This window comes from Strongylocentrotus purpuratus, unplaced genomic scaffold (genome assembly GCF_000002235.5).
Source record: "Strongylocentrotus purpuratus isolate Spur 01 unplaced genomic scaffold, Spur_5.0 spur5_scaffold_6, whole genome shotgun sequence".
Taxonomy (NCBI): domain Eukaryota; kingdom Metazoa; phylum Echinodermata; class Echinoidea; order Camarodonta; family Strongylocentrotidae; genus Strongylocentrotus; species Strongylocentrotus purpuratus.
Window position 1 is genome coordinate 11,016,204 of NW_022145612.1, and position 20,434 is coordinate 11,036,637.

Here is a 20,434-nt window from a genome sequence, read left to right on the forward strand (position 1 = left end):
TCTGAACAGATTACATTAAGGGGCTGTGTGCCTTTAAGTAGATATATGTTCATAATTCATATATGTATCTAAATATGGAATTACGTTGTCACCCACAAGGGCTTACGTAGTCATATTGTACCTCTAGGTAAAAATTAGATACATAATATATTTCCTCTAATTTAGGACATGAGTTTACCAAAATGGCAGTCACTTCCAGTTGGACATCCAAGCAGGATGGGTTTGAAAAGTATTTTGGTGATAAGGACATTTAATGAATCAATCAGAGCATTCACTAAAAAGAAAGGTGAATTGTGAACATACTCTACAAAGTGAATATATATTTCAAAGTTGGACATTCAAACAGGATGGGTTTGAAATATATTTTGGTGATAAGGACATTTAACGAATCATTTAGAGCATTCACTAAAAAGAAAGGTGAATTGTGAACATACTCTACAAAGTGAATATATATTTCAAAGTTGGACATTCAAACAGGATGGGTTTGAAAAGCATTTTGGTGATAAGGACATTTAATGAATTATTTAGAGGATTCACTAATTAAAAAAGAAATGAGAATTGTGAACACACTTTACAAAGTGGATATATATTTGTTGTTGTTTATGTCATGTACAATCTTGATATAGCTTATTGACTAAGGCTGCATTTGTGTTGACCACTATTCTAGTACTACAAAAGTGTATGACATTTTAAAATCCATATAGACGTACGGTGCTAATGAGGTCCTCTTAAAGTGTGTTTTAAACTGGGTTATGCCTCGTTCAGATATGATGCTGTAAACCTTGATGGTTTATTTTTTATAATGATGGAAGTGTAATTTGCTTGGCAATACTGTATCTTATAACACAGAGCTTTAGTAAATATGCACATGACCTTATTTTATTTTCACTATAACGAAACTGCTATGGTTTAATGCTTCATATCTAAACCTGCCTTTAAGGTGTATGATGAATTTTGGTTTGGCGATATGAGGATGTGGGGGATAGAAGTGTGTGTGTGAGTGGGGGGGGGGCATGTGGTGTGTTAGTGAGTGTGTATGGGTGCGTGCGTGTGTGACTGGGTGGATGAGTGTGCGTTATTGTAGCCTCGTTTTAATAATTATTTCTTCATTTTTTGATATAGATTATTTCTATTATTCTGTCGCTCCAATTTTGGGTATTATGAGGGGGCTAGGAACAGTTTGTGGTATGTGTATGGTAGTGGGGTCGGGGTTGTGTGTGTTTGTGTGTGTCGTGTCGTGTGTCGCACGGGGGGGGGGGGGGTAGTAGTAGTGTGTTTGGTCGGATTGGGTTATTTGTTTTATGTTACAACTGATTTCATTTTTGTTTATCAATCGTACAATCTATGTATTCAATATATTTATCTATGTATAGATGAAAAACAACTGTATTTCTAAGAATGATTTGTATTGTTTTGGAATGAATTAAAACAAATATCTTTAAAAAAAAAGTGAGTATAAGCATGTGTGGGTGTGTTTAAGAGGGTGAGGGGCTCAATGATTTAGAATCTTCATCAAACAAGGTCCATATCATGATGTAATATTAGCAATATAGGCATGGATGTGTTAACACACAAGGAAATGGATGGTTCATTGCAAATGGAGAGATTCCTATCTGTCAAAATTGTGGGAAGAGCGCCATCTGGTGCAGACATCTCTTCCACGTTGGTAGTGTTCCAAGATACTATTCCATTCAGCTTTCAATACTATATAATTGAAATGTTAGCTCATAAATGTTTCATTTTGTGCTGCTACTATGACATGATATATTGATTATATTCTGTCATGTTTTTCCCCTCTTTCTACTTTGTCTGTTGATATAGTTGTTTAGGATGTCATGTGTACTTATATAAGTCTTATATGAGGAAATATTTCCTTCCTGGCTTGCCAGAATACCCATGCAATATTTTTTGTTAAATAAATATAATTGTATGTTTGGGGGTAAATGTAAATTGGGATTTTTATTGCTGAGTGAAAATCAAACCACACAACTATGAATAAAATCTGTAAATTTATTGTGTAATACACGCATATACATCAAGAGGGGTTTTTTTAGTTAAAGAAGATTTATGATACCTTACCAACATTTTCTCACTTTTACATTATGAGATTAATGTGTCAATCCGTGTAGTGTGATATTTTCAAACCTAGTTCCAACACGATACCAAAGCCCAATGTTAAACCCAACCTAACATTAACCCCATCGCAACCCAGGCCCTCTATCCCTGAACCCCTGAACTATACCCACTACAAGCTCCACTCCTTACAAATAATGGACACTTGCTTTGCGTGAACTTGACGAGCCACTGAAAGTAGGAAGAAAAAAATTTGGATGGATACAAAATGAAGACATATTGTGAGAGGTAGATCTATAATAGAGGACGGCATTGGGGTAAGGTTAAAAGTATATCTTCTGGCATGAGTATCACAAACATTCAAAATAATTAAATTGTCCGACTTGTTGTATATTGCTTTGGTCTTTTCTTTAAGCCTTCAGCATAACAAAAGCCCTCGAAAAGTCACGGGCAAAAGGAGAGACTTTTATCTAAATATTAAAAATGTTGTGGATAACTCGAAACGTTGCAAAATTCATGCATATTTTATCATGTTTCGGAAATGCAAAATATAAATCAGAATCTTTTCCGGGGAAGGAGGAAGTAGCAGCGATAGGCTGAAACACTACTTAGTGAAAACTACAACAACAAAAACATTTGACCTAAATCACTTATTATCTTCCATGATAATAAAATAGCCTATCAAATAAGAGTAGATACCTAGCGATCATTGCGGCTACCCTTTGGGGGGGGGGGGGCACACTTATTGTTTCACACAGTCTTTGATGGAATATTCATCGTATACAACTATGCGGTTTCGGTTTCTTTCTTCAAAGAGATCCTTTAACATCAACGTACTGTGATTTCTAATTTAGGGGGATTCCCTATTTTTTTCACAGATTGGTCGGTTTGACTAGAAGAAAAAAAAATCAGTTATAAGTTAATTTCAGAATATGTGGTTTCCAGCTTTCTCGTTCCCTTTCCCAACCATAAATCTATGGTGGTTTTGTAAGCCAGGAATATTTAGAATAACCTCTGCAATCCACCTCTTTCTCTTTTTAAAATTAACACAGGTCAAAAAGAAGGAGATAAGAAAAGAGTTGAGGGAGAGAAAGAAAGGGGGAGGTAGAGATTTATTTAAAAAAAAACGATGATGCATCAGAACTTAAAAGTAGCACCAATCTGCATGATATCCATATATTATCAACGTTAAATCATTCTTGCAGTACTTAATTGCTGTCAAATGTATACTTCTTCAGGCCACCTATCGACAAGACTTTAAAGACGGAGAAGAACAAAGCCCGTGCAGCACAAACCAGAGTCATATCCAAACCTAGCCAGCCACCTCCTCCTCCCAAGAAAGTGGCCCCTCCCTCTCCGATCAGGGTAGCTAAGGGTCCAGCAATCACTAAGACGGGCAAACATGTTCTCAAAGCAGGAGGCGATGCATCAAAAACAAAGGGCAAAGCTGAACAGGAGGTAAGCATGTTACTGATTATGAAAATGTTTAGCTCAGATTTAACTATTACATTTGTTATATTTTTTTAATTTTTCTTTCAATTTTTCTTTCATTCTCTCTCTCTCTCTCTCTCTCTCTCTCTCTCTCTCTCTCTAACCAGAAGCACTTTAAATGCATGGTAGGTTTAAAAGTAAGGTAGTCTGTAAATATTTTAAACAATAGAACCATGTAAGTTTGAGCCTTAAAATTTCATGTGAATTGACTGGAAAGATGCATTATATTCACACATATACGCACACACACACGCACACACACACAATTCTGACTGATACAACCTTTTTGAACTGTTGTAATGTTGTTTGATTGATTTTAGACTGATGAAGCCTTACAGTACCGTGCTGGTATTAAAGCAAGGCCTGGTGGTCCCAGGTATTCATCAGAATACCAGCGACAGTTTGCCTGGAAGCAACCATGAAAAGAATCACCTTTGATGGCTGCAGAACAGGTGAGAGTTAAACATTTTAAACAATTATAATATTGATATATGATGGCTTCGCCAGGGAATACTTGTTTCAAACCATTAGAATGCCTGTTTTAAAAAATACTCTCCTCTACATACATTGGGGTACAATATTCAGGTGATTACATGTACATCTCTATGCTATTCTATTCATCCTCACTGAATACTTAGATGAACATGCAAGTGGAGAGAATAAAGATTATAAGAAAGTTTTGTCCATTGGAATGCCGGCATAACACTTTGAAAATGTTATGTGTGAAGGAATGGCATTATTGTTAATAGTAGACATTCATCATTAACTCGCTATTTGCCATGGACCAAAATCCTGGCTGCCACAGTGTATCATACAAGTACACTGTATGTGTGACAAAACTTTAATTTAATAATGATTATTCCACTATCTCAATTCAAATCCTTGTAAATAACCTATAGTTGCTACATGTCATTGAAAAAATATTCATTTACCAATTAGTTATTCAGCATTCATAAAATGCATTTAGATGTAGACTTTGTGTTGACATGGTATGTGCATATTATGTTATGTCATCTTTTCATAATGAATTTTTCATAATGAATATTTGATATCCAATATGTTCTATTTCTTTAGATGGTACATACCTCTAATGCAAACCTGGCTCCGTATGTACCTTATAAGATACCCCGGCACACAGAATACCAAAGGCAGTTCAAGCAGCAGAACCATAATGGCCCTTTGGTACAAGATCAGCTCATGCAGAATGCACAGCAAGAGATCAAAGCAAAGTACAGAGTAAAAACAAAGGTATGATTCATCAGTGGGAGAACAGAAAGCAATTCAGTGATTTGTCAAATAATCAATTCATTCAAGTAAACTTTGAGAAAATCAAAATCAAAACTGTAACGCAGTGCCACCAAATGTCACAAGCTTTACACTTACAGCATAAAACAAATTCTCATAAGAACTATAAAACAATACAAAGTAGTGTATGATAATTATTCACACTTATCTATTCATACAAAACTGGAAAAAAATGATATCATTCTCTTCCAGATTCTCCCAAATTTTGTGATGGTTACTTGCTAAACTTATCCTTTTAACTCTTGATTTTATATTTAAATTTTGTTTGTCTTCATCTAGTATGACTCAGTTAACTTCTTCTCATATATCTATACATTAGTTCACATTTTCTAAGGACAGATTTATTTTCAATAATAAAATTCCTTTCTCAGAAACATTTCAAGAATTTTCCTCTATCTTTCTTTCTCACTTAATATGAAAGTATGAAATTTATTATGGTAGATACTATCCTTACCATTTCAAATGAATATTATTGAGGAGAGACAATTCCATATCTGGCTTGTTGTCTATGTGTCTTATATATTTATGCAATTGTAAATATAATTCTGCCAATTTTCTCCATCTCTCAGAGCAAACGAGGTAAAAAGCTGACCCCTGATAAACAACAACCAGCTGGAGTGCTATCTGTAATCTCACATGATGATCCAAGACTCGTCAAATCATCTCAAAATCCACAGAGACCTTTCTTTCCACATGCAACAGTAAGGTCAGTACATGCTTTCCCTCTTACATCATATTATCTGGATGAGTTCCTTTTTTTGGTTATGTCTCTTTTTAAACAAAGGCAGTGCAGATAAAAATGAACTTAGAAAATGATTATGCTATTTCTATAAAGCTGTCAAGTGTCTTTCCACAGTACTGTACAGCAAAATACAATGTATTCTAATGTAATTCCATTTTCATTACTTGTATAAATCAAGTTATGAGTAGGACAAAATCAAGAAATTACAATGGTAGAGTATGCATAATTGACCAGCATTTCACCTGATATCAACTATAGAACCTTACATGAAAGCAAGACAAAGTTAAATAACCTGAAAATAATCTTTTTTAATGTCTGGGTACACACCATTATGAACAGGTGAACTAAATTTATTGAAAGATGTTGTCATTTGATATGTTCTAGAAACATAAAAAGTATACATCCAGGTTTACTTCAGAGGGAGGATGCACATGAAGGTTGGTAACATAATAGAGTACCGAAGCTGTGACATCATAAAAATCTATTTTGGGAATTTCTTATTTTTTCTTAATTTTCTGAAAGAGCATAAAAAATAATGTCAAAAGGTTAAAAACCAATTGAATATGTTAAGCATTGGCTGAGATATGACCCTCTGAATGCTCTGGCTCGTAATGTTATGAACCAGAGCAATATAACACTGAGTTCCTATATATAGGAAATGTATTTATTCAGTTGATCATATCTCAGCCCATACTTAACATACTCAATTGGTTTTCGACCTTTGGACATTATTTTGTATGCTCTTTGGGAAAATGAAGAAAAAATTGAGAAATTCCAAAAAACAGAATTTTGATGACGTCACACTTCACCACTCTATAGCATCCAACAGATTCTCCAGAGAAGAGGGTTTGTTTGCCGAAAGGATTAATTCTGTACTTTTGGGGAAAGACTATACTTTCTAGAGTTGAATGGTTATTTTTTTTTTATCTCACATACAAATTCACGTTTCAGAAAATGGAGGTCAGAGTACAAGTCCAACTTCAAAACCCCTCAGGTGTTTAGTTATGAGAATGGAGTATGGAAAGGTGCAGATCCTCCTCATGTCCAACCTAGAGGTGATTCATCAGATAGAGGGGTCAAACCAGAGCACCTCACCAGGTCAAAGTCTGTAGGAGACTTACCCAACTGGTTCTCAGAAGTAAGTCACTCTGGTATACATAGTCATAGGTGACATGACATTTGCTCTTCAGATGTTTCATCTAGGGTTTTATTTGAGGTATAGGGTCAATGTTGCAAGTGGGTTTTAGGGTTAGGGTTAAGGGTGAGGTAGAATGTTTGGTCTGATTTGAAGTTAGGAATTAATTGACCACGGAGCAACTGCTTCTGGCCCATATGCTGTAGGAGCTCCAAAAATGTTCAGTGATTTCAAGTACATTGTTTACAAAGAACTTCATGTCAAGTCAAATTTTTTGATGACTGCTCCAGAAAAGTTGTCTATGTATACAGGCTATTTAAGTCTATTTAATTTGAGATACACTGTTTATGTGACACTGTAGTGTGCCCATGCTCTATCAGTGATTAAGGAAGGGGTGTATTGGGTGGATGTTTTAAGCATTGTTTACCTTAAAACAATAATTTGTTTGTCACAATTCGGATTTTTCCTTTCATCCCAGTACTGAAGATATCCTAATATGTAAGCATCCAACTGCCGATCCAAAATTTCTCAGACTCCACAAATACTGTTACATTGTTGCCTTTGTTGGTCATATCAATTAAAGGGAACATTATTGTGTTACCTTCCAAAGTGGACAAATGTTATTTCTCATTTGTATGGTTTGTATATCACTTCAAATTTGTGTAAATTTGGAAGTAATGTTAGGAGGTGAGAGGGCAAATTTAAGCATTTACAGATTTATCTTTAATTAGAAAAATTAAACTTGGATAAGAATTAAAAAAAATAATTAACGCTGTTCTTTCAGGTCTTAGAATTACGTGAGAGGGCGAAAGAGTACCAGAAGCGGTCCCGAGGCACTAATTTTACCAGGCAGCATCTAGGTACTGGCTACTCAGGCCAAGTTATGGGAGGAATCCAGTGATCAACTTAGTACATCAAGCTCTATCTCCACTCAAACAACAGGATCAGAGAAAAAAGAGTGAGTGCTCCCAGAGCTCTGCTACTAAAGAAACAGATATGATGAAAAACTATGCTAGAAGTGTAGCAATGATATTATTTTTTTTTATGATTTTCGTTTAAAAACTGCACAATATTTTTGGTGTGAATGTGGGATATTTTGCAATGTAAATATTTGTTATGTTCATATTTCAAACAAATTTTGAAGACCTGCGGGCTTGAAAAGATGAATTTAAAAAAGTATTTCTGATTGCAATTCACACAACGAGCATAGATCTACTTCTTATCATGATGCTTAAATGTCTGATTTACTTTCCCTTGCTGGTAAACCAGTATGATAGTGAGCGTGAACATTATGTCATGATAGCTATATAGATTTGTGATCAAGATATTAATACGAGCTTATGACAACATTTCAGATTCCATTACATATTCACATTGTATTTTCACCATTGTATGAATCTACAGTGAACCAAAGGAGGGAGCACGCCCTTCAGCGAGTGCTCCAGACTTGGGCCATGAACCAACAAGAAGAAAGCTAGGTTGGCATGCCAACAACAACAAAGCGGAGGAAGAACCCAACCAAAACAGAAACATTGCACATCTTGAAAGGAGATCAAGGTATGAGTTTGTTTCCTGATTATAGGGGTTGGTTTCAGGAAATGTAAGAAAATATGTTCTGAGATCTGGAAGAGAAAAATAAGGAGCAATATCAATGAAACTGTAATGCTAGAAAGGGCTATGCTTAGGTACACACATATTTTATTCATAAAAAACTTGTTGATAGTAAGTTAAAACAGTTTGTTGTTTCTTGCATGTTAAAGATATATCCCATCTGTTACATTTATGGGAACTAGTAATGCAATACAGCCGATGCACAATTAAAGGCAGTCTTACACAATGTAACTCTTGCCCTAATTTTACCAGGCAGTGTTACTTTTCTTTATATATTTATATAGAAAGAGTGGACAATGTTGATATTTATAGAAAAATCATCTACAGATCTCCAACCTTTTACTTTTTCTACCTCTGTGTTCATAGTTGGCAAACTTTTTACAATGTTAATTTGTGTTTCTTCTAACAGTATCAGCAGTGTTACAACCCCTGAGTCAATGCCAAGTATGTCATCTCGGAGTTCTGAGATAGAAAGCATTGAAGAGAATGGGCGCCTTACAACCCCAACCCAAGGGGGGAGTCTGAACAGTCACATGGAAGCAAGAGACACCATTTAGACAGGACCACTCCTGCAAAAGGTACTCTTTCTATCATTATGCCCTGATGATGATGATACTATTGGATAGTGATAGTGTACATATCGACCCAGCTCAGCTAGACTACCTATTTCGGTGCTCACAGCATTCAAGAGATTCCTTCCTACTGGTACCCATTTAACACCTGGGCGGAGAGCGACAAATGTAGAATATTGTCTTTCCAAAGGATACTACCCAATAAACAAAATCACGTGAAAATCACGTCAATATCAAGGTATCGACTTGAGGAGAGTTACGTTCTACAAACACCGGACATTTACGTAAATGTGTTAATACGTTTATTGCACTAGGTAACTTGAAACACACGTACACTAAATCACGCAATTGTCACTGCAATATCACCATTATAATAACGTGATTATCCCTACCTTGGAGACCATGGTTTTTAAACCTAATACTCCCGTGTTTGTTTGGTTATGAAATTACATCTTCATAAACGAAATTATCGCGTCACAGAAACACGTGAAGCATTAGTGATAGTTTTAGTCAAAATATCTGCGTGAAATTCACGTGAATATTACGAGGCTGACTTGAGATGAATCATGTTCTTCATTCACGTGAAATTTACGTCGAAGAGGAAATATGTTACCGTAACCCGCGTTCAACCCAATAATAACGCAAATGTTACACAATAAATGAACCAAAATAATGACGTTCTCATCCCGTTTCTGAACATCGTGTCTTGGATCTTCCATAATTACGTCCAGGCGCGCCGGAAGCAGTTTGGGATTAGAGGGGATGGGGGGGGGGGGGGTGCAAACATGCCAGAAGAGAAAGCTAGTTGCAACTGGTCCAGTTGATGAACCAGTTAATGCCAACTGGTAACCCTGGAAATTGAAATGGGCTAAATGATCCAGTTGATCCAGGCCAGTTAGAATTCAACTGGTCTAGCTGAGCCATTAGAACCATTTGGTAAAACTTCCAACCAGTTTAACAGCAACAACACTTCAATACTGGTACGTCTGTATTTCCAATGTAAAGGCATTGGTAATAAGTAGACTTACATAATTTAATTAATCGAAATTTTTTCATATACTTGTATTTTATTGAAATTATTTAGTTCTAGTTAATGTTTCCCTTATTCATGTTTAACTAAATGTTATTCATACGAAGTAGCGAAATGTCCTAATAACTGGTAATTTATATATGTAGTATTTTCGAAATGAATTGCACATAACTAAATCATCAGTAATTAAGAAATATGCTGTTAATTCAGATAAATTGTTTAAAAAACATAGATCTGCACGCACCCCATATTCAATATGCAAATTAATTGGTGTCAGCTGGTTCAACTGGAAATATGCCAACAGTCAGTCATCAACTAGTGCAACTGGAAATATGCACACTCCAGTTATCAAATGGTGGAATTAAAAAATGCCAACAGTCATTTATCAGCTGGTGAACATAGAAATATGCCAACAGTCACGGGATTATCACCACGGAACTTAAATGGTAACTGTGAAACCATCAAGACACCCAATAATAACTCATTTTCACACCTGGAAAATACGTATGCCCAGCTCAGATTAGTAATCCGTTTGAGTCACGAGATCATCACCGCGGAATTGCTGGCAACTTTGACTACCATTTAAATAGGTGTTTTAAGACACCTAATAATTACTAATTTTTCACACCTAAATATCACGGATTCACAGCTTAGATTAGTAATCAGTTTTAACTACGTGATCATCACCAAGAAAGTTATGGTAACTTTGAAACCATTTAAAAAGGTGTTTTAAGACACCTAATAATTACTAATTTTTCACACCTAAAAGTCACGTATGCCCAGCTTAGATTAATAGTCCGTTTGAGTCACAAGATCATCACCGCAGAACTGCTGGCAACTTTGACTCCCATTTTAATAGGTGTTAAGACACCTAATAATTACTAATTTTCACACTTAAATATCACGGATTCACAGCTTAGATTAGTAATCAGTTTTAACTACGTGATCATCACCAAGAAAGTTATGGTAACTTTGAAACCATTTAAAAAGGTGTTTTAAGACACCTAATAATTACTAATTTTTCACACCTAAAAGTCACGTATGCCCAGCTTAGATTAATAGTCCGTTTGAGTCACAAGATCATCACCGCAGAACTGCTGGCAACTTTGACTCCCATTTTAATAGGTGTTTTAAGACACCTAATAATTACTAATTTTCACACTTAAATATCACGGATTCACAGCTTAGATTAGTAATCAGTTTTAACTACGTGATCATCACCAAGAAAGTTATGGTAAATTTGAAACCATTTAAAAGGGTGTTTTAAGACACCTAATAATTACTAATTTTTCACACCTAAAAGTCACGTATGCCCAGCTTAGATTAATAATCCGTTTGAGTCACGAGATCATCACCGCGGAACTTATGGCAACTTTGACCTCCATTTAAAAAGGTGTTTTAAGACACCTAATAATTACTTATTTTCACACCTAAATATCACGTATTCACAGCTTAGATTAGTAATCAGCGTGAGCAACGTGATCATAACCAAGAAATGTATGGTAACTTTGAAACCATTAAAAGAGGTTTGTAAGACACCTCAGAATTACTAATTTAATATAACCAGAGATTCACGGACAGAACAATAAGACGATTAGCCGGTGTAAGTAACGTGATTATTACCATCAACCTCGGATAACCTGTGAAACCAATCGATAAAGGTGCTTACAAGACCAAATAATTACGTATTTATCACCACCATCGGTTAACAGACAAAAAACTCGTTGCTTGGTCAAGTGGTTATTTGGTCATAAACACTTGATTTACGGAGGTAAGTGAAATCACGTTACTCCAGTCGCGTGATAAATTGGTGGTTTTTAGGTTAGATGAAAACGTGAACAGGAGTACCTTTTTTGTTTAAATGAAGGCACGTTTCGATAACGTTTAAATCTAGTTCAAAAGGCACCATACTTTAAAATCACTTAAAATACACTCCCAAAAGAGGTTACTTTTTAGTGTTTTGTTTATTGGGTAGTGCCATAGCGGGAGCCAAAGCGCGTACCATGTAATTAATCCACAGTTTGAAGATGTGTCATTTAAACACATGTACACCTCTAGGTGTACTATATTTCTAGATGTTCAAGTAAATTTCAATTTGCTGAATGATTATTTTGAATTGGGTGAGAGGTCAAAAATAGTGTAAATGATTTTTTTTTATCACCTTTAGTATTTGAATATTCGCCATTATTCTTTCAGGAAATTTGGATCTTAGACTTTTGGATCTAAGAGCACAGAATACCCCCCCCCCAAAAAAAAAGTGTGAAATTTATTATTGAAAACCTTTTTAGAGAATTCATTAAAGGAGAGGCTAACAGCTTTACTCATGTTCATGTATACTTATAATGAGTAGGAGTTGCTTTATGCAACCTCTATTTAACATTACAGGGGAAATGCTAAGACAAATGGCATCTTAAAATTCATCAAACAATTTTTTTAAAAATAAAGCTACTGTATTCTATGGTACTTCTAAAAAATAGATATTGGTCACACTTCTAAGATATTATTGCACATGTATCCCCATCAGAATGAAGTAATTGGCTAGCAAACGACAGAAATCACTGTGAAAACTTGATGTTTTTTTTTTTTTTTCGGTAGGAGGTGCCTTGCTGACTTCACCAGCATCAAGAAGAAGAGCCACCCATGTTCCTAAAACCATAGTAACCTATCCAAGGCAAGGAGAGCCGATGAAGCCCAGTAGTCGTACATATGTTGCAAGGTCTGCCCCTGTCAAAGGTGAGTCCAACACTCATACTTCATAAATATTGGCATGTCGGTGGGTGTGATTGCATTGTAGGCAGTCTGGAGTTGGATTTCCAGTTTCCTGATTTGCCTCGAAATATGGTCTCCCTTTCATTAAAATATACTTTATCTTGCATATTGATAAGTGTTCTTGATTTGGTGATTTCTCACTGTGTAATAGGTAAAGGGGATCTATTTTCTGACCATTAGGCCTACAGACTTATTTTATGAAATGAAATTATAGTTATGTTTGCTTTTAACCTTGTAATGATGGAGAGCGAGAGGAAGGACGGAAAGGGAAAGAGATAGAGGGGAGAGAAAATGAGAAAGAGAAAGAGAGAGGAAGAGACACATAGGTGAAGAGAGAGTGGCAGATGTAATGGGTCAAATACTAGAAGCTAATTAAAGCCTGGCACTTTGATTTTTTTATGGCATTTGCTTTAATCTACATTTGCATGGATATGTGAAGCTGTAAATCAAATCTGAGAATAGGAATCACTAATTGTATGATTTTGGCCCACTCCATATATCCTCTATCATGTTCTATATATAATACAGTCAAGCTTGCTTTATAATAACCACCTGTCTACAAAGACCCCTTTTTTGTTTCCCTTGAAAATGGTTTCTCATTGAAACATGTATTAAAAGAACCTGTCTACAAAGACCCCTGTCTACAAGACCACCTTTCGTGTTTCCCTTGAGCGGTCGCTATAGACAGCTTTGATTGTACATGTATATTGGCGTCATGTAAATTTACATTATGTGTTAATATACAATTTTCATCACATCGTGTAGTCTTCTATTTTACAGCAATCATTCCTGGCGGTATCACAAAAGGCTTTGAATATGATAGTGATGATGATGATGAGGATGATGTTGATCTAGACATAACACTTACACGGGGGCAGCAGACACCTCCTCGTAATCCCACCCAACAAAAACAGGTATACATTGGGCCTACTCATCTGAATCTTAATCTGAAATAATATGGCTCAACACTCCTGGGGGGGGGGGGGGTCACAAAGATCCTAAGTTGGACTTAAACATCATGGAGAGCCATTTGTAGCCTTAAAATCAAATATATTCAAAAGCAAAAATTCAAGTATTTTAGATTTTTTATCAATTCCACATCAAGAACATAAATCCCAGTTGGTAATACAAAATATTAATGATTTGAATCACCATTTGATGCCTTTTAAAATAACTTTTACAAAATATTCTCATAGATGCCAAAGGCTTTCCATAATATTTAAGTCCAACTTCGAGATAAGTTCAAGTTAAGATCTTTGTGAAACACCCCCCAGGTGAAGTGAAACGAGTCTCACTGGGTGTGCGCATGAAATAATGATAATGCCATTGGAAATGCTGTCGTACACGAGCCTTATATTAGATATTAACTATGAATGTTGGTATGAACACAATGCTTTGCACATGTAGGATTATCTAGTGCAATTTATTGTTTGTCATGATGTAGATTCTTCTTGTTAAAATACAGTCCTTATCCTTATCTTTACCTGAATGGTATTAGGATGAATCTAATGCACAGTTAATTGTGACCAGTAATCTTAGAATTATGCAAGCTTAATATTTATTTGACCTTTTTACTTTTTTTTACCCTTTGTAAGATAAATTAATTGTTATAAATGCAAACTATGTTATAATTAGGTGATCTGAAAAAAAAAACATGATACTGTATGTTGAAGAGATTGTCTAGGGTTGGATAGGGTAACAACAAAAAATGTCTTCTTCAGTATTATTATTAGTGCAGGGGATTTTTGACACGTCGTACCCATTTTTTAAATATTTGTGTTATGTTATTAAATTAAGCCAGTTGTCTTTTCTTTCTTGTTCTTTAAAGGAGCTACACAAAGACAATTTACTAACAACTGATAATTAGAACAAATTACATATGGATGGAAAGATTTTCTCTTGAAAAACACGAATAATTTGCTGAGAAATCATATAGATATCATGGAAAGGCGTAAAATGCAATTTTTCATGACCCTTCGTAGACCCCAAGCGCCCCCGAACGTAAGCCAAACACACGAGCGTAGCGAGCTCTGAACAGTGACGTCACACCCTGGACAAACAGCTCGGTACCGGCCGCATACCGGAGTCGCGCGTGTATTAGTCTGCAGCTAGACAGCCGTGTCCAAGGTGTGACGTCACAATAGTGACGTCATACGAAGGACTGCTGATCGCAGTAAATCTGGATCTCAAAACTAACATTTTTTAAAGTTGATTTCTGCGGGCCCAAACATATTTTCAGGAGGAAATTTGTTGTATTTGATCAGTAAGGCTTCCCCTTCGCAATGATATGAATTTTGCATCAATTCGATACACTTTTGCTTCTTGGTGTGACTCCTTTAAGATCTTTGCATGTTTTCATATGACTCATTCTGGTTTACATTAAAAATAGAATTATCAAAGAATTTTTTCCAAAAGGTACCATTTCTGTTTAATTGTTTACTTAAAATGTTCTAAAAGTAATTTTCTTTCCTATCCTACTGTTTCTTAATCAGATGGGAAGATTCTTGCACTCCTCACCATCAGCTGGAAGGAGAACCTCTGATCCACATCCTCTCAACGAGGAACTGATATCCCCCAGGCTTCCAGAGGCACTCTGAGAGATTCTTTGAAACCAGTCCCGGGATGCCAACCATCCCAAACAAGATCGAGCCGCCAAAGACCTGGGCGGGTCTTAAAACAGCTCCTCCTGCTGGGAAAGGTGAGTATCATCACTGCCATGGTTTGAAGAAGACACATCTGTCATTTTATTTGAGATGATTTATATTTAAATGTTGAGGGGGGGGGGGGTCTTGTAAGGTGTTCCAAAATAGTCCTTCCTGCTGTGAAAGGTAAGATTGAAAGTATCATCGCTATCATGTGTTTGAGAAGAAACATTTGCCTGTCAGTTTTACATGAGAGATTATGATCAAACCAAAGATTAATGTTTGAAAACACCTTGGAAGATGTCAGACCAAGTAACTTAATTAGCTGACATGATTCTCTCTTCTGCTTTCCTTATTAATGTTATGTGTATTTGTTTTATGACCATAGAAAGTGACATATTACACCTTTGTGGGTGTGTTTGTTATTTTTCTACCCTTAAAACATGGGACTCCCTAATTAGGGTCAGGCATTTTAGAGACATTTGTTTTTGTGATCTTGTAAAGTTTAAATGAAAGAATATCAGGATACTAATTCAGATTGCAGCAAAATGCACTTATTACAAATAAAAAAACTATCATAAAACATTAGTAGATCAAATTTCATCTGCTGAGAGCCAGTAGGATGTTAACTCATATACTGGGAGGTAACACCCTTCTGGCTCTTCACAGATGATTAATAGACTGACCATTTTAACTTGACCATTCTAACTTCCATGTTCATTCTAGATATTCTAACTTCATGTTCATTCTAATTTGTAGGTCCCCTTGAAAGACCGCACTCTGGTAGGATCGGCGGACGCCCACAGACGGCCGTCCCACAGACCAGAGAAGCTGCCTCTCAGCAGGTGCAAAGACTCCATTCCTTCATGTCACCCAGGTCCAACGGTCTAGAGTCTCCCGATGATTGGAACCTGACCCCACCCAGGGGTGGAGGAGGGGGCGGAGAGACAGCGATGAGCTCTCCTTATCAACCATGTCCAATGCATCCAGCTGCAGTCTAGCATCTGAGGTACTCGAGAGAGCCAAGAAGAGGCGTGATGACTTCTGGGGAAAAGATAAAAGAGATTGAGATGATGTGCTTTAGTGAAATGAATTTATAGCAGTAATGGTATTCCTTTTTTTTTTTTTTTGAACAAATACAACACACAGGGGAATCACTTTGAGAAGTTAACGATTCCCTTACAGATTAATCAGAGCCAATATAAACACAATTTCAGGAAATGTGAACAAAAGCTGGGGAGAATTTGGAAGTTGTGTGGTTCTTTCCAGAAAGGAAAGTGGAAATCCGAAATGCCAGTAGGACTTTTCCCCTGTAAGCTATTTGTAATGAGTGTCTAGCTCATGAAGACCTGATAACTTAATTCATTCTTTTTATTATGTGTTGTGATGTTATCCAAAAATTAGTTGAGCATCATATGAATCATCATGCATTGATAGAATATTTAATACTTCATAAATCTCTTGTCTTCATTAGAGACAGTGTTAAACATTAACAGTCTTTCAGACATAAAAGGATGTCTTTTTCATTGAAAATCAAAGCACTTGCCACTTTAATCTCTCTTAAGTAAACTAAATTTGAGCACAACCTCTTTATATTTTTAGACTTCTGCAAAGAAAACAAAATCTCAGGCAAATTTTACCTTGTAAATTTTGAAAGGCCTATTTTACTTTTTATCATTTCTGATTTTAAACATGGGCACCTATTTATTTCCTTGTGCTTCTTAAGTGTACATAGTGTATAGTATTATTTGTTTTGAAGTGAACCGAATGAAATATGTAACATTATGTGCAGTTTTGATTTTATTTTTGTTTATTATTTATACATAGCCCATTCATGCTTCGAAGTTAATTTGTAAATGTCTAGTACATGTATCTAATTTTAGACATGAATTTGAATAGAAAATAGTTTGATTTTGTTGATAAATGGATGAGTGGACATTCAAACTGCCCTTTTAGCTGTGTAGTCATTCACATAGGTTTGCAATATAGTAAAGGGATCGTGTAGGACCATGTTGTGTTAGACCAAAGCTTTTGTCTGGGCACGATTTGCATATCATAGTCTTTCCAAATACATGTAGATACTTTTTTCAGTTTTCCTCCTGTACTCTTTGGGTTTAGATGTACTTTACATTCCACTTTTTCATCCAGTTATAGATACATGTAAATGCAGTATTGTAGCTTGTGGATATAAGATCCTGAAGTACATGTGTTGATATGTATAAACAATGCAAAATAGAGTCTTTTATACTTGCACAAAAATGCATTAATGTTCTATTTTTCCACTGGATATTCATGCATGTATTTTGATTTGGAAAAAAATGTAATAGAGTGTATAAAGGGTGAACTAGAAGTACTGTTTAAAATGAAATGAATTGTTGTTTTTTCCCCCATCATATGCAGTATGGATGGATTATTTATTATTTTCACACTTTCCACAAATATGGGATGTTAGCATTGCTAATTAATGACTGGCATGTGTATGGTTTTCATGTTTGAATCATTTATGGACTGGATGGTTACTGAATTCTCATCACAAAAAAAACACAGTTTCTGTAGCCAACGAGTAAATGCAAAATGTTAAAGCTGGTCATAAACTTGTATTTATTTGACGAAAAAAAGTAGAACATTCAAAATTAAGATATTTAATATGTCCCTTTCATGTAATACTAGTAAACCACACGAGTCAATGGATTAGCAACATTCATACTTCACCCTATGATTTCAGTAATATTCGTGAAGAGGTCATGGCCTTTTCGAAAATAATAACACAAATATCAATAAAATGTCAGGGATTTTCAAAATCTGACTGAATATGACTTCCTTCTTTGTCCTTTAAAGAGTTTTTGGAAATGTAAAATTCCAATGAGCTTCCTCATTTTGTGTATCAACAGGAAACTGTTAATATTTCGTAGTATTGATTTAGAAACTTAAATTTCTTAAAAGGATATAACAAAGATCTGCAACATCAAATAAACAAAAAAATGTATTGATATCAATATGAATGTGGACTAAACCTAGATGCAGTACATGCTTTATTCGGTTTACATACATCATAGAAATTAATGAGAAAAAACGACAATATTTGGTATTAAGCCTCCTCTGGCTTTTTAAGTGCACCAAGCACCAACAAGTATACCATGTTGCTGTACTGTATTTAAAATGTGAGCTTCAAATATTGCTATAAAAGAGATATAGCAAATTTTAAATACATTCTCAATTAACATAATAATGACTTGTCAGTTTACTAGTCCATGCATCGGTACCTACTTTGTATAGAACCCAAGTTTGAATTGGGTCGTATTATTAGGGTTTAATTTTATTCTCATATTTATAGTCCTTAACCATTACCCAATAGAATGTAATGTAAAAGTGTCATAAAGTTGATTGTACTTTAGCTGTATACAAATTACTTTGTTGGGTGATTAGTACACCTCGAGACTGCTAATCCTCATACCGGTAGGTAGATCAATATACATGTATGAGGATTAGCAACTCAAAGTACCTTGTATGTTTAATTGGCATGGTACTGTAGTAATAAACAATGTTCAGATTCAATTCATTTTAAAACTATTTGTTACCACATCAATTGAAGGAAATTGTGGCCTGTCACGAGGCCAAGGAAATGGTTCATTGTGTGGGCGTGGGATTCCCCCCTCTGCAATAGTGAGAAAAAATTTGCTTGGTATGATAATATTTTCTTGAATTATGTCAAGTACTACTAAGTTGCTGAGTCATTAAGTTTTGACTGTCAAGTCCCCTTTGCATAGAATTAGTAGAAAAGACTGTCATTGATTGTTGAAAAAGACCTTGAGTTCAGGACCTAAATAGAACAGAAGGAATAAAAACAATATCTTGAATTTATAAATTTGAAATATAATATGAATTCTTTATACTAAAGAAATGAAATACTGCATAAGCAAAATTTATTATAAAAAGTCTCTTGACTGTTATTAGGAATGAACTTAAATTGAACTCTTTACAAAAAAGTCACTTGGTTTGTAGTGTCTCTTACTAAATTGAAAAATGCAATATGAAATATGTGGATTATGAGATGGAATGGTGTATAAGTGTCAAGCTTGTGTTGTCTGTTGAGAGCCAGAAGAGCATTAAACCTGTATAAAAGTATAGGAATTGATGCCCTTGTGGCTTTTGGTGGATGATATAATGCTTTGAAACCCTGTGTAATCAAAAAGGTTTCTTTACTCCTTTTAAACGTTGAAATTGACTTTGATGTTTGAAAATGTAGTCCTCGTGAAATGGTTCTCCATGAAAACTCATTTCTCTTCATTACTGCATACTAGTACTGCTTTATTCGTCTACAGAATTCAAAGTAACACAAAAGGAGAGAAGAAAAGAAGACATTACCCTGGCCCTTGGCTTGACATTGCAACACCAGAAGATGTATATTTTCAGTTTTGTGTATGGAAACTGTGATGGAGAGGCAGATTTTGTCTTGTTTGCTAATAAATCTTACTCATACATGTCGGAGTATGACAGAAAATAAAAGTATTCTTGTAATTTGTTGCTGTCAAGTGATGTTCTTATCGTTAAATTAAATGTCATATTTAGTAGTGGTCATGTATTTTGAATGATTAACCAAATTATCTAGAAGTTACTTGCAATGGTTGATTATGTTCAAATTATGTTGAATATTTGTGTGTTGAGAGGTATATAATGTATCGCTTGTGTGTGTGTTGTTTCGTGGTCGCAAACCTTCAGATAACAAATACATGTATTTGGATTAAAGCAAAATCCAACCACTCTAAATTAAAGCCAACAAAAATAGACTGTTCAAAGTTTGAACTAAATCAGACAAAAAATAAAAAAGTTAGGAATTTTTGGAAGTTCTAATTACTATCGTAAATTTGTTATTTATATGGGCACTTCAAATTGGTTGAATGTGTAATGTCACTTTGATGTAATGCCGGATGTGTTTCTCATTTTTTTCGAACCACAAAATGACTAGGGAATATATGATTTGGGGAAGGTCTGTTCTTTTGAGAGGATCTATAATAGTATGCTATCGACTATTTGAGTGTAAGCGTCCGTGGTTGTAAGTTAATT

At 35.2% G+C, this 20,434-nt stretch overlaps 2 long non-coding RNA genes across 2 annotated transcripts; both read left to right on the forward strand.

The window, feature by feature from the left end:
- The first annotated feature begins 3,304 nt into the window (after nt 1-3,304).
- LOC115919476 lies at nt 3,305-4,690 on the forward strand. Its single transcript, XR_004061869.1, has 3 exons — nt 3,305-3,531; nt 3,885-4,016; nt 4,639-4,690. It is a non-coding gene; the product is annotated as an uncharacterized LOC115919476 (long non-coding RNA).
- A 784-nt stretch (nt 4,691-5,474) lies between these two features.
- On the forward strand, nt 5,475-19,876 carry LOC105447209. The gene is made up of 9 exons (XR_004061870.1): nt 5,475-5,575; nt 6,563-6,749; nt 7,531-7,704; nt 8,151-8,303; nt 8,767-8,935; nt 12,555-12,692; nt 13,509-13,642; nt 15,221-15,426; nt 16,130-19,876. It is a non-coding gene; the product is annotated as an uncharacterized LOC105447209 (long non-coding RNA).
- The last annotated feature ends 558 nt before the right edge of the window (nt 19,877-20,434 follow it).